The sequence below is a fragment of the Patella vulgata genome, chromosome 2, assembly GCF_932274485.2.
Source record: "Patella vulgata chromosome 2, xgPatVulg1.2, whole genome shotgun sequence".
Classification (NCBI taxonomy): domain Eukaryota; kingdom Metazoa; phylum Mollusca; class Gastropoda; family Patellidae; genus Patella; species Patella vulgata.
Window position 1 is genome coordinate 1,134,581 of NC_065880.2, and position 13,691 is coordinate 1,148,271.

Sequence of the window (13,691 nt, forward strand, 5' to 3'; positions counted from 1 at the left end):
CAATGATGACCTGACGCGACCTTGGCAACTTTGGACCCCATTGGAAATAAGCAACGGATGTTATATACGTCAGGCTTTATGGGCTATCCTAAGTAAAGGTCTCTTCATGACACCATACCTATCAAATTTCTCTATGCTTGTCTCATATGGCATCCCACATTACAATGTAGCACATAGTTCTTATTTTCATATACATATCTGTATTTATTGTTGTCACTTCCCAGTCGTGTAATGCGACACTAGTTCTTATTATAATACATTAATTTATTGTCATGTTGTAACCTTTACTTGAAGAATAAATAAATAAATAAAACAATAAATAAATAAATAATTAATAAATAAAATAAACATGTATTTCAAGTTACATCAAAATTGGATCAAAATTGTGTCCTTTCTCTAGAGGGTCCAAAACCTTGATATACCATGTATTTACAATATTTGTGTCCGAGGGGCAGCCATTTTCTCAGGCAGTTTTGGTCCGATTTGTACGAAATTTGGACTCAACCATCATAAGGGTGTAACAATGATATATTTGAACATCTTTTTAAATCGGATAAAAATTGTGACATCTAGAGGGATCACATCCTAAAAACGCGACTTTTCGTACAATCAAGGGCCACAATTTAGGAAGTTATGGGCCGATATGCGCGAATATAGAAAGGAACCGAGATCTTTGGGTTATAAACTTACATTTCAAGTTTCAACAAAATCGGATAAAAATTGTGACCTCTATAGGGTACACAACCTTGATATACCATATCTTTAGGCTATTTGAGAACGAAGGGCGGCCATTTTGTCTGTCAGTTTTGGGCCGATTTTCACGAAATTCGAACTCAGCCGTCCTTAGGGTGTAACGGTGATATAATAATACGTTTTTTTAAAGCGGATAAAAAATATGACCTCTATAGAGTCAACAAACTAACGTGATTTTTCGTACAATCAGGGGCCATAATTCAGGAAGTTACAGTCCGATATGCGCGAATATTTAAAGGAGCCGAGATCTTTGGGTTATAAACTTACATTTCAAGTTTCAACAAAATCGGATAAAAATTGTGACCTGTATAGGGTCCACAACCTTGATATACCATATTTTTACGCTATTTGAGAATGAATGCGGCCATTTTGTCTGTCAATTTTGGGCTTATTTTCACAACATTAGAACTCAGTCGTCCTTAGGGAGTAACGTTGATATAATATTATGTTTTTTTTAAATCGGATAAAAATTATGACCTCTATAGGGTCCACAAGCTAAAAACGTGATTTTTCGTACAATCAGGGGCCATAATTCAGGAAGTTACGGTCCGTCCGATATGCACGATTATCGAAAGGAACCGAGATCTTTGGGTTATAAACTTACATTTCAAGTTTCAACAAAATTGGATAAAAATTGTGACCAAGAACAGAACGTTGAGGAACCCCTGATGACAAAACAGATTCAGACCACGATTTACAATTAACTAAAATACACTGTTTTCTACCCACAAGATAGCTTTCTAAAAGATTTAATGCAGAGCCACAAATACCAAATTTAAATTAAAGTCTACGTAGAACAATGGAAGGGTCCACCGTGTCGAAAGCAGCAGATAAATCTAATAAAATTAAAAATGTAAATTTTCTATTATCAATTTCCATTAAAATATCATTTGAAACCTGGGAAAAGCTGTTTCGGTACTGTGAAATTGTTTATAAGCACTTTGAAATGGTTCATACAGTTATCATCTAGATGGGCCTTTATCTGAGAAGCAATACATCTTATTGCTCCTGCAATGACCATTCGTTAAAAATAAAAAAGGAAGTAGAAAAATCAATCGTTATTCGTTTATTCCTGTACCCATGTTTGATAAACTCGTTCAACATGAAGGTAGGTATTTTGTTAATGAATACATGAACATTGGATGATTGTGTACTATGAAACGTTACAATAAAGGTATGCTGAACAAATGATACAGTACATCAGGTTACAACTAACGGTGAACGAACGATGAACGAATGAACGAAGAACGGTTTCACTGAAAAGATAAAAATACACATGCATGTATTTACAATAAACTCTGTAACATATACATTCTACATAACTAATAAGTAATTAGTATTGGAGTGTGCTGCTGGCGCTAAAACGACTCATAATATGCAATGCATCACCTATCAAGGAATACAAAGTTACATGTAGCAGACGAGGAAATTGCACTCACGTGACACTAGAAATGGTTCCACTACTGATGTCTTCCGCCTTACTCCAGCCACAGTAGTGGCTCGTCCCTATAGAGTTCCTTTGCGCAAGTTTTTTAGTGAAATCACTACAAAAAGGTTACTGGCCTATAGCTCCCTAAATTTACACACAAACTGACCCAAAACAGTAGTGCACCTAGCTTAACATATAATAAATCAATTCCTATTGAAATAAAGGTGAAGCCTCACTGCATAATTATATGATTTGATGAAACCCAACTGCTACGCGAAATTTCAACTGCCGGCTGGTGTCATGGCGGATTGTGTAATACGTCATTACAAGAAACATCGCTATGCAAATGTAGAACGCATAACCACGAAGAAAAACTGTTCAGTAACTATTTTAGTGGTCCAGTCTTCACTATTTGTCATAGAATTACTTATTCCAATACAAACTGTAATGATATGTGTTGACAATTGTGCGTTTGAACCTATTTGAACTTGCGTAAGGAGTCTTAGACTGTATCAATTGTAACGTTAAACACACAGTTTAACGTTACAAGTATAGTAACTAACGTGACACAAGCAATATCGGTTTTGCCTGGGGAAACACACCCGAAAGTAAATCGTTAAATTTGACAGAGTTATGAAATGACAGTGAATAAAAATGACATGGAAATGACCTGCGATATCTGTTTACACTTTTACATAATTCTCAAGTAAACTTACAACTTGTGAGAGGATAACAGGCGTTAGAAATGCATGGCCTCTAATACACATGCCGTTTTTCTGCACATCAATGGCGTTCGCTAATACCGGTTGAATATAAAACTCGAATTTGGATTACGTTACATTCAAATTACAGACTTGGACTAAATAAGAAGGGAAACAGCATTCTGCCGTAACACATCTAGATGGGCCTTTATATGAGAGAGAGAGAGAAATGGGGTTTAACATCCACTCGACACAAACTAGGTCATTTCGGGACTACCATATGGTTTATTTTTTTTTATTTCAATAATTTGCCTGCGCGTAGGGGTCTTTAGCAGTGGGAGGAAACCGGAAGACCCGGAGAAAACCCATGAGGTTGGACAGGCGACCCTACTCCTTGTCACGTACAACCGGGGAATCGAAACCCCGCCAGTTGACTCAATGACAGACCGTATGATACAGCGCGCGCGTACCAACCATTCGGCCATCCACCCCCCCCCCCCCTTATCTGAGAAGCAATACATTTCTCCAATACATTAGAAATAAAACTTAAGTTAGTGACAGGTCTGTAATTTTTAAAAGCGAGAGAGAGAGAAATGGGGTTTAACGTCCACTCGACACAAACTAGGTCATTTCGGGACTACCATATGGTTTAATTTTATTTCAATAATTCGCTTGCGCGTAGGGGTCTTTTAGCAGTGGGAGGAAACCGGAGGACCCGGAGAAAACCCATGAGGTTGGACAGGCGACCCTACTCCTTGTCACGTACAACCGGGGAATCGAAACCCCGCCAGTTGACTCAATGACAGACCGTATGATACAGCGCGCGCGTACCAACCATTCGGCCATCCACCCCCCCCCCCTTATCTGAGAAGCAATACATTTCTCCAATACATTAGAAATAAAACTTAAGTTAGTGACAGGTCTGTAATTTTTAAAAGCGAGAGAGAGAGAAATGGGGTTTAACGTCCACTCGACACAAACTAGGTCATTTCGGGACTAACATATGGTTTAATTTTATTTCAATAATTCGCTTGCGCGTAAGGGTCTTTTAGCAGTGGGAGGAAACCGGAGGACCCGGAGAAAACCCACGAGGTTGGACAGGCGACCCTACTCCTTGTCACGTACAACCGGGGATTCGAAACCACGCCAGTTGACTCAATGACAGGCCTTATGATACAGCACGCACTTGCTAACCATTCGGCCATCCACCCCCCCCCCCCCCCTGTAATTTTTAAAAACTTTAGGATCCATTGTAGACTCTTCAATTAAAGAGGTAACGTAAGCTTCTTTGAAAACGTTGGGAAGAGTAGAGGATGATATACAAGAATTAATAATATTGGTAAAAACTGGAATAACTTCGTCTAGACAGTCCTTAAGAACAGGAGTTGGAACAGGATCTAATGAACAAGATTTAGAAGCAGACGATTTAATTAGCTTTAAAACAAAAGATTCACTAACCAAGTTAAAATTTTCTAAATAAACAGAATTTTCAAACTTAACAAAATCATGAGTGTTAAAGTTATTAGTTTTATTTATTTAAATCATCAAGTTCGGTTTGTATTTCTGTATTTTTATTTGAAAGGAATCAGAGAATAAATTCGCAAGTTCAGTGTCATTATCATTGTCCGGGAGAATAGTTCGCTCAGCATTATGATCCAAAAGGGAATTCAAACTTTATACAGGTCTTTTTGTCTGTTTTTGCCATTTTCTATTTTACCAGAGTAAAATTTAATTTTAGCGTCTTCAATTAATTTATTCACATTGTTTTTTAAAGATTTATAAATCTGTTTATGGACATGTAGATTTGTTTTCGGCCACAGATATTCAGCCTTATTACGGTCCCTTTTGGCTTGTAAAATAGAATCATTAAACCACTGCGTATTGGGACGAATAAATGTTTTAGTTTGAAGAGCACAAGTGGGTCAATTATTTCAGCGAGCTTAGAGTGATATTGGGGTTGCCTTCTCTTGTATATCTTGAATACATTGAATGTCATTGAAATCCGAGTTGACTATTTCCGCTTGAAATTTATTAATGTCAAGTACTTTGTTGATTAAAACATTCTGTGAACTGTAATTTATCCCAAGATTTGAGACATCAGCTTTGTGGTTAATTCTTAATCATTAAAAGTGATCAAATACTAATAACTAATATTTTTTTAGTCAATTCTTAATCATTAAATTAAAAGTGACCAAATATTAATAACTAATATTTTTTTGTTCTTTATAATGCTTATTTATTCTTCAAAGATAGGAAACTTTGTAACAAATGCTTTACTATATTTATGGATTTTTGTACTAAAGTGAGAGACAGAAATGGGGTTTAACATCCACTTGACACAAACTAGGTCATTTCGGGACTAACATTTGGTTCAATTTTATTTCAATAATTCACTTGCGCGTAGGCATCTTTAGCAGTGGGAGGAAACCAAAGGAGCTTGAGAAACCCACGAGGGTGGACAGGCGACCCTACTCCTTGTCGCGTACAGCAAGGAATTTTTGTATTAAAAGGGTTACATGTATATTACGAGAAATGAACAATAAAATAGAAAATGAAATGAAATGGGGTTTAATGTCCTACTGTTCTGCTCCGAACTGGGCTAATGAAGAAGGGCTACGAGGGAAAATTTGCCCTGACAGCGGCACTCTTATATCGAATTCCGACTGTCAAGGGATCTTTTACGTGCACACCAATATGTAAACGGGGCGTTGGTTTTTCGTCCCATACGAACGACTAGACAGCTGTCCTTGTCATTCCCTCCAACAAAAAAATAGATCTCATTGTATTTTATTTTTATCACCAACAAGCGGTTGCCATGCAAGATACGCCCACATTTTGCAAGAGATGGACAGAGAAAAAGCTCAAAAAAAGAAGTGATTTTTTGTACAATCAAGGACCATAATTCAAAAAGTTACAATCTGATATACATGAATATTGAAAGGAACCAAGATCTTTGGGTTATAAGCATGTATTTCAAGTTTCATCAAAATCGGATCAAAATTGTGTCCTCTCTCTAGAAGGTCCAAAACGGACTCAACCATCAAAAGGATGTAACAGTGATATATTCAAACGTTTTTTTAAATCGGATAAAAATTGTGACATCAAGAGGGATCACATCCTAAAAACGTGACTTTTCGTAAAATCAAGGGCCATAATTCAGGAAGTTATGATCCAATATGTGCGAATATCGAAAGGAACCGAGATCTTTGGGTTATAAGCATACATTTCAAGTTTAAACCAAATTGGATAAATATTGTGACCTCTACAGTGTTCACAAGCTAAAAACGTGATTTTTCGTACAATCAGGGGCCATAATCCATGAAGTTACAGTACGATACATGCCAATATCGAAAGGAACCGAGATCTTAGGGTGATAAACCTATATTTCAAGTTCCATTGAAATCGGATAAAAATTGTGACGGACAGACAGGGGCGACGACAATATACGTCCACATGAAAATGTGGGCGTATAAAAATCACCTACTTAGAAAGTCTCAAAAGATTATTGAATCCATATGAATATCATAAATGGCTACACAAACGATCAATCATGTACATAAAATGTTATGTGAAGATAAATATTGTGCCCCAATTAGAAAAAAGTCGCTATTTACATGTATTAATGCGCAGATATAAATATCACATGTCAATTTTCACCCAATAGTACGAGCAGAAAAAATATATACATCAAATGTCTGTAATAGATGTTTAAAGATAGGTTGCCAGGCAACGAAACATACGCCCACAGCAGCTAAGTCATCCGAGCAGTCAACAAGAGTTGTCGCATATTTTTTCTATTGTCGGTAATGAAACATTTATAATACACTAAAATCTGATTAAGAGTAACAACTTATTAAAAATCACTGGGCTTCTTCGTATCACGACCTTAAACACTGTGTATAAATCTAAAGTCAATCGGATATTAACTTTAGCCTCTAGAGTGTTCATAAGATATTTCAAAGTGATCAAGGGCCATAGCTCTACCAGTAATTATCGGAAATAGTTGAAAATCAATAGACGTCTTCGTCTCACAACCTTAACACTGTGTATAAATTTCAAATGGGTATGGTCATTTGAATAATGGCGGCCACGGCCATTTTAGCTGAAATCCTCCAAATTGGGTGGACCGTATCTTATGAACCATTAATCGGACCATGTTAAAATTTGGAATATCAGCTTTTTCAGCCCTAATAAGCATCTAAACCAAATTACTGCAAAATCGAAGGGGGTACGGTTTAACTTGTTGGGTGATAATTGACATGGAATGACCCAAATCACAGATTTTGAAAAAATAGAAAAAATATCAAAATGGCATGGGACAAGAATGGCTTTAACATATGTTGGAGACATTAGTACAAACTATAATTACACCAAGTTTAAGATTTTTAGGTGCTCATCTACCAGGTTTTTTTCGGCTCAAAAACACCTGGCAATTTTCGAAAATTTGTGTCTGAAACCATATTCGAGGCCGATTTTCTGGGAATCTAGTGATGACTGATGCGTTTCCATATGTTTCTTATGTAGTACCACCGGCAATCTCTGGGTAGGCCAATATTTGAGTCTATATGGGTCATTCTACGAATTAACTCTCCTTTCATGTCACGTTCCTTTTGAAGTGAACATCAGAAATTGGTATAATTTAATCTGTTGTTTTTTTTCTTCCACAGCATCATCAAATATATATATAAACATCCTGGAATCTATTTATTGAAATTTTGTAAAAAATTTAAATGTAAAATGTGAAAGAAGAGAACAAAATCGAAGAAAACGCCGTGTCACGCAGCGTATTACGGAAAAACGATCACAAATATTTAAAACAGTGTTCTTTATATCATGTATTTAATTCATTGTCGAAATTATGCAAATATTCAGCATTATAACAATATCGATAACATCCCTCATAGGGAAACATAAAATGTGAATTTTTATATTCGTTTTCTTGTCACGAAAATCTTAGTCATTACCGCGATTTAATTAAAAACGTCATATTGCCGAAGGGAGATAACTCCTGTTTTACTTTTTTTAAGCGCGAAAGTGAGCCCACTTGATTTGACATCGGCAACGACGACAACGAGAAACTACAGTTACACTAACGCTGCATATTAGCCACTTTAAGGTTAGTTTTTTGTTAAGCACTGTATTATCATTACCACAACCACGTATAGAACATGAAGACATTTCTTCTATGGCTTAAATTTGCATTAGTCTGTGTATTTTGTTAATTCCTTCAAGCCTGTGACGGCCGCAGATCTACAACGTCAAAAACTATGGAAGCACAGCGAGGCAAAGCCCTATTACGTCATCGCCACGATAGTCATTACCGCGACTGTATCTATCGCGGTAATGATTTCTAACTCGCGGTAGTGACGGGTTGCTGTAATATGACATTACCTTTAATAGTTTTATAATAAATATTTCATCAATAGGCGTATTTACCCTGTTGTCACAGTCAAATTAATTCTTATATTGTCATTTCAGAATGCCACCAACATCAAAAGATCGCAAATACCGAGAAAGATTAAAAAGAGATCCAGAGAAGTATGAAAGATATTACAAAAAGAGAGAGAAAGATACCGAAAGAGAAAAGAAGCTGGAAAATTAAAATCAATTGACGACCTGAAGTCACGGGAACAGCGCTCCCAAAGAAAGAAATGGAAAGTTGCAAGTAAAAAATATCGAGAAAGAAATAAAAGAGCTAAAGTACGTCTAAACTTTTTTCAAAATCACTCACCTCCACTATCACCGACAGAAGATGACCCCACCCCGGCAGTTGCGGAACCTAATAGTAATAGCAATAAAAGGCAAAAGAAATCGATGCCAAGATCGACCTGCTACAGGAAACTCGAAATGTTAAAAGAAGAAATGAAAAAAAAAGAAAGAACAATACAGAGATACAGAAAACGCCTTAGTCGACTGAATTTAACCTCCCAAAGCAAAACAGATAGTCCCGGCTCAAAAACAAGAAAGGTACTATCGGATACAGATTTATCATACGTAAGCAAATGCTTACGTTTTCATTTCACAGTTAACTGAGTTGATGAAATCAAGATTAAAAAAACGAAAAGAAAACTATGCATTGCATATTTTACTTCGGGATAAAATGATGAAGAAATACAAATTAAACAAATTTGTAGAAGGTGAATTTGGCATCAAAATGACAGGGGCAAAACACATACATAAACCTACAAAAACGGCAATTGAATTGTCAAGGTGCGTAAAAGAATTTTTAGAACGAGACGATAATAGTCGGTTGATTGCCGGCAAGAAGTCCACAGTTACAAAAAAGAAGGTCAAAATGCAGAAGAGATTTTTAAATGATACTCTGATTAATTTACATAAGAAGTTTTTGTCGGAGAATTCAACTCGAAACATCTCCTATTCTTTGTCGGCTCCGGCCGTTCTACATTATTACGCCGAAAATATCAGATCGCGAAACTTGTCTGTGTATTGTACACAGCAAAATGCAGTTGAAATTGGATGCACCGAAGCGTTCTGGGGCCATTTCATCCAGTAAAATAGATGATTTAATAAATGAAGTATGTTGTGATGCAGAAAAGAAAGATTGTATGTACAGAAATTGTTCGACATGCCAAAATAGAAAGTTTTGTTCTGAACTTGATAACAGTATTTCTGAAAGACGCCTAGATTGGGAAAGATGGGGGAATAGAACGGAGGAGAGAGAATCAAAAACAGGAGAGAAAATTACAGTAAAATTTACCGCCAAAATCACAGAAAACACTTCGGTAGAGGTTCTTGTGGACGAAGTCAATCAAGATTTAGAACGATTCTGTAGACATATTTTTAATATCTCTCACCAGTACAGAGAAATCAGACGTGTGAGAAATATAATGAATAATAATGATTGTTTAGTCCATATTGATTATTCTGAAAACTATGTATGCAAGTTTCACGAAGCTGTCCAGAGCACACATTTCGGCGCATCGCAGCGTCAGGTTATTATGCATACTGGCGTGATTTATTTTCACGATCGAATGGAACCTTTCTGCACGGTTTCAGACAGCGCACGTAAGGACCCACCGGGAATTTGGGGTCATTTGACACCAATTTTAGAACATATTAGGGACACTACCGGGGTTACATTCATTCACTTTTTAAGTGATGGGCCTACAACCCAGTACAGAAACAAGTCGAATTTCTATATGATGTCGGATATTATTTTTCAGTTCGGGTTTAAGGGTGCAACGTGGAACTATTTTGAAAGTTCGCACGGTAAAGGGGCCCCGGACGGGATTGGCGCAACACTTAAACGGTGTGCGGACAGTTTTGTTGCCCATGGTGGAACAATTGGGGATGCAGACACATTTGCCCGTATTGTTTCTGAAAACACTAATATATACGTTACGCTGATATCATCCGACGATATAAAAAAGATTGACAACACTAAATATAAATTGATTAAGACTATTTCTGGTTCGATGAAAATACACCAAGTAGTAGTAAATTCGCCGTTTTCTATTTCTTACCGCGATATCAGCTGTTTCTGCAAACATCCGGAGATCTGTCTTTGCTTTGACACAAAACATTGTGTTTTTGAATCCAATAAAGAACCAAACATATCAAAAGAAGACGAAGTTACCGCCAGCGACCCTTTTATTTTTGATATAGATCATTCTTTGTTAAGTAAATGGTGCATTGTCATCTACGAAAACAGATTCTATCCCGGCCAAATTATTGATGTAGATGACCAGGAGGTAGAAGTGTCTGTCATGATGAGAACTGGCAAAAACCGCTACTTTAAGCCAACATGTGAAGATATTTTATGGTATAAACCAGATCAAGTCATTGCATTGATTGACCCTCCTGCGCATGTTACTGGGCGTCATCACCAAATAGACCCGGAGATTTATAAAGTTTTAGCAATCAAATACAACAAATTTCTTTAAAGTCCAATTACATCATTTGCACTTTTCGCTGTATCAAATTTCGCACGGCTTATTTCACACTAATATGTACGATACTGTACCCAGATTGTTTATTTAACCTAATATATCATTGTATATACTCCATAACAAGTTAGCCATTAATCAATTTGTGTTAATTTTCAGGTAAATTGAATGTTGTTATTAGTATAAACTTTATAATCCTCAATTAAATTAGATTCCCTTTAGGTACACGTAATTAAGGGGTATCTCTGGTTGATCAGCATTAATTAAGTATTGTTATGTACATATATATAATGTCTTGTTATATTTTCATATTTTATCATTGCTTGATAATGACTAGAGAAGCCTAGTGGAAACGTCGCTCAGTAATAAGCAGTAATTGTATTCCATAGAATTGTGACGTGTATATTTAACATTTGATTAAGAAAACAAAATCAAAATACCAACGCTAGATAATGTCCCGGCTTAGATTAAATCGGATTTAAAATAGGCTATCATTTCTGTCCACCCGCAGCAAAATGGAGGCCGGCTTATTACATTTTAATTCAACATAATATTTGTAAATACTGCGGAGAATTAAATCAATTTTGGACCGATATTCCCTTTTGAGATCGGGCTTTCATAATATTACAGTTGGCAAGGTATTGCTATTGCGTTAAAATGACGCATCTGGACTATTTGTGATTTTTAATGTATGACTATGTTGGCATTTTGATTTGTTTTATATATTAAAGACAAATTATGATAATCCAGCGTTGATCGTCTTGTTTTTTATTACTTTGGTCATTGCTCAGAATAGAAATTATTGAATGACTTGGACCCCATCGCCAAATAAATTTATGTTGTTCGTGGGGGCCCTGTAAAAAAACAATCGAAATGTTCAATGAGCATACGCATTTTAAGTTTCCTTATTATAAAATACAATTTGAACGTCATTGCCGCGAAAAACATCATTACCGCGAGTCTAAAATAAGACTTTTGTCATTACCGCGAATGACAGTCTCGGGCGGGTTTATTTTAAAGGTATGAATTGAGATTAATTAAAACGTATAAGTTTGTGTGATTATTGTCACCTTATTCCTGAAAACAAAAAAAAATAAAATATCTCTTGTTTTCAACATTTGGGAACGTTTTGAAATTCCTCTATTTTGAAGATGCAGAAGCTCATGTTTTTCTTTTGCTTATTCTGATTCTCGTATACACTTTTATTTAAATTTTTCACGTTGTTGTGTACCCTTTTTCGATAGTATGCTCATATTCTTTTCCATTTTGTCCAAGAGTAATGTTTAATGAAAAAAAAAAATGTAATAAAGAAAGATCGTGGTAATGATGAAACTCCCCAAGTAGTAATGACTAATAAGCCCAAAACTCGGAAAAGTTGCGTAAATTAACCGTGCCCACATACAAAATTATTCACTCGAAAAATAAATCTGTATAATTAATAACAAACATCAACCATTTAAATATATTTTAATTTTACTTTGTGGCCATCAAAAGGAGAGCGAGTTCATAGAATGACCCATATCTATTACTTTGTTAGTTATAGCTCCTGGAGCACTACAGAATCCAGAAAATATACAATTACACTAAACTTTTGTCGGTTTTCTTGGCCAAGTAGCATGCGAACCCTACCACTCACCTGTAATCTGATTGCATATTCGTAATCTACACAAAAAGTTCTTTACGACTACCAAATTTGAGCTGTATATCTTCACTAGAAAGGTAAAATCAAGATATCTGAAACTCAAGTAAATTGTTGATACATATTTTGTTTCAAAAAATTATCGGTAACTCATGAATCTCAAATGCCCGTATCTCAGTCAATTTTTAAGCCACAGTTTCTAGTTTTTACATGTACAATAACATATATTTTTTCCATATTTTTTCGAAGGGGTCGATTACCCAAATTTCGGAAAATTGACCCACTTGACATGGAATATGACCTGAGGACATGTCGTAATGTGTGCTAAGAGAAAGTATGTCTAACCCTCTACATGTGTGCTAAGAGTAAATACGTCTACATGTACATGTGTACTAAGCACTAGTGTTGGGTAATGCGATTCCTGTCATATCGATTTTGTTATATAGATCTACTTTGTCACGAGTCTATAAAATCTGGTGCCTTGACACTTGAGTTGTGATTTATGTCATACTACCACAATACATGTAGTCTAGAACAGTTTTACATATCCTACAAACAATTTTTATTGCGTCACTTTTTAAAAACTGTTTCACTTTTTAAAAACTTTTTTTACATGTTGTTCAGTAACTATTTAAAATTTTCGAAAGCTAGATCACAGAGTGGCAGTTAGTTATTAATTGGATGGCACCCTCTGTGATGCAGGCTAGATCATTTCGAAACTAACATATGATTCAATTTTATTTCGATAATTCGCTTGCGTGTTAGAGTCTCCTGAATTATGGCCCTTGGTTGTACAAAATTTAAAGGTCACAATTTTTATCCGATTTAAAAACATACGTGTCAATATATCCATGTTACAGAAGCTGCGTTCACACTGCATGCGCATTCAATGCGAATTCCGGAGATCGGTCTCCGGAATTCGGATTGGTTTTTCCCGGTTTAAAATCAGTGCGTCACATTACAGTTTATTCGGATTGAATTCAGAATGAAAAGCGCCACACTGAATGCGAAGTGAAGGTCATTCATATCCAAGATGGATGCGCCAGACATTCGTATTTGTTATCTTGTGTTGCTTATGTTTAATTTCCTGAGGCAAGCAAGGCTACATCAGCGACGCCGGGCCTTACATCTTCAACACCTTGCCATGCAGCGCCGGGCACGATTTCATTGGCACAAAAATCAAATGCGAATGAGGATGATTACTCTTTTGGTAGCGTTTGCTATACATCAACACGTATGTACATGTACTTCACCCTTGACTC

At 36.1% G+C, this 13,691-nt stretch overlaps 1 protein-coding gene and 1 long non-coding RNA gene across 30 annotated transcripts in view; one reads left to right on the forward strand and one right to left on the reverse strand.

Annotated features, from left to right (window-relative positions):
- Nucleotides 1–13,691, forward strand: part of LOC126811613 (protein Daple) — a 238,481-nt gene that overhangs the window by 138,815 nt on the left and 85,975 nt on the right. The window lies entirely within an intron of this gene.
- LOC130010859 (uncharacterized) overlaps nucleotides 1–13,691 on the reverse strand; it is a 162,650-nt gene that overhangs the window by 25,044 nt on the left and 123,915 nt on the right. For 16 of the 29 annotated variants that reach the window (XR_008786138.1, XR_008786132.1, XR_008786133.1 and 13 more), the window contains one exon: nucleotides 12,427–12,501. The exons of 9 other annotated variants lie outside the window; for them this stretch is intronic. This is a non-coding gene — a long non-coding RNA (uncharacterized LOC130010859). Of the gene's footprint in view, nucleotides 1–12,426; nucleotides 12,525–13,691 lie in introns of all 29 variants that reach the window. 4 more of the 29 variants (XR_008786139.1, XR_008786154.1, XR_008786148.1 and 1 more) reach the window with 2 other exon arrangements.